This window comes from Pygocentrus nattereri, chromosome 13 (assembly GCF_015220715.1).
Source record: "Pygocentrus nattereri isolate fPygNat1 chromosome 13, fPygNat1.pri, whole genome shotgun sequence".
NCBI lineage: Eukaryota > Metazoa > Chordata > Actinopteri > Characiformes > Serrasalmidae > Pygocentrus > Pygocentrus nattereri.
The window spans coordinates 37,227,616-37,229,122 of NC_051223.1; the positions used below are offsets into that span (position 1 = coordinate 37,227,616).

At 45.5% G+C, this 1,507-nt stretch overlaps 1 long non-coding RNA gene across 1 annotated transcript in view; it reads right to left on the bottom strand.

Annotated features, from left to right (window-relative positions):
* Window positions 1–667, bottom strand: part of LOC119264953 — a 3,889-nt gene extending 3,222 nt beyond the window's left edge. Inside the window, exon 1 of the long non-coding RNA XR_005131296.1 lies at window positions 580–667. This is a non-coding gene — a long non-coding RNA (uncharacterized LOC119264953). The remainder of the gene's footprint in view (window positions 1–579) is intronic.
* Window positions 668–1,507: the final 840 nt, after the last annotated feature.

Genomic DNA, 1,507 nt, shown 5'->3' on the forward strand with positions numbered 1-1,507 from the left:
AGAGAGGGAGAGAGAGATAGAGGGAGAGAGAGAGAGATAGAGGGAGAGAGAGAGAGAGAGAGAGAGAGAAAGAAAGAGCGAGAGGGAGAGAGAGAGAGAGAGAGAGAGAGAGAGAGGGAGACAGAGCGAGAGAGAGATAGAGGGAGAGAGAGGGAGAGAGCGAGAGAGAGAGAGATAGAGGGAGAGAGAGAGATAGAGGGAGAGAGAGAGAGAGAGAGAAAGAAAGAGAGCGAGAGAGAGGGAGACAGAGCGAGAGAGAGAGAGAGAGAGGGAGACAGAGCGAGAGAGATAGAGGGAGAGAGGGAGAGAGAGAGAGATAGAGGGAGAGAGCGAGAGAGAGAGAGAGGGAGAGAGCAAGAGAGAGAGAGAGGGAGACAGAGCGAGAGAGAGATAGAGAGAGGGAGAGAGAGATAGAGGGAGAGAGAGAGAGATAGAGGGAGAGAGAGAGAGAGAGAGAGAGAGAGAAAGAAAGAGCGAGAGGGAGAGAGAGAGAGAGAGAGAGAGAGAGAGATTTTTCTTGATGAGTCGAGAGGGAAAATAAAGTTAGTCCTCCAGGTGACTTTAGGTTAAAGAAATCACCTCCTCCTTGGGGTCGCTGAACATTTCTGACATCATGTTGGACGGTCCTAGCTGGCACACTTGCATTTGAGTGTTATATGGGACCATCATTCCTTGTTGTTGTTTGCCACCGCAATTGTGACAATGTGACCTGGAACTCCTGTCGGAGCTCATTTTTCTTTCGTTCTGTAAAGATGATTATAATAAAATATTTTAATCTACAAATCTGAAACGATGTGGGCAACACTGATCATGCAGCATTCACGCACCAACATGACAGCATTTCTCAGGCAGTTTGATAAGATGAGGGACAAAACATTCAGTCTGTACAATTAAAAAAAACTGTTTCAAGTTTAAAAATAACGCTGAGATTTATGGTACACCTGCTGTATCGTTCTTCAGTGCTTGTGGCTGTTTCATATAAATGTTTTATTTCTTTCACAAAAGTACCTCAAAATCCGTCACACCGCAGTACAACTAGCCATCGTTCCGTTTCTTTCAAGGTGTTTCTGGTAATACAGACTATTTTACCCCTTGAGAGACACAAAATCCTTAAAACCTGAACAGAGACTCTTACCTGTATCAGCTCACCTGTGGCCACGGGACTGGAGTGTATGTGCAGGTTTTCACAGACTGTGCAGGATTTTATGCCTCGTCTTTTGCTTTCACTTCCTTTCAGGGTTGTTCATTCATACGTAGAAGTTCTTTTTTACATGTGTGTTGGAAACAATCCAGCTGGCCGAGTTCTCACTGCAGTTCAGTCTGTAACATGAGAATGAACACGTCACTCAAACACACTGGAGAATCCACATTCCACACGAGCTCTGCACCAAAGACCAGAGATTAATGATCAAATGAAAGCAGCGTGATCGGTGAAGTCTCTGAGATCTTCAGGGTAAATCAGCCTCGTGTGTCTTTCTGCTCTCAGAGCGGCTCATGTTGGACAGAC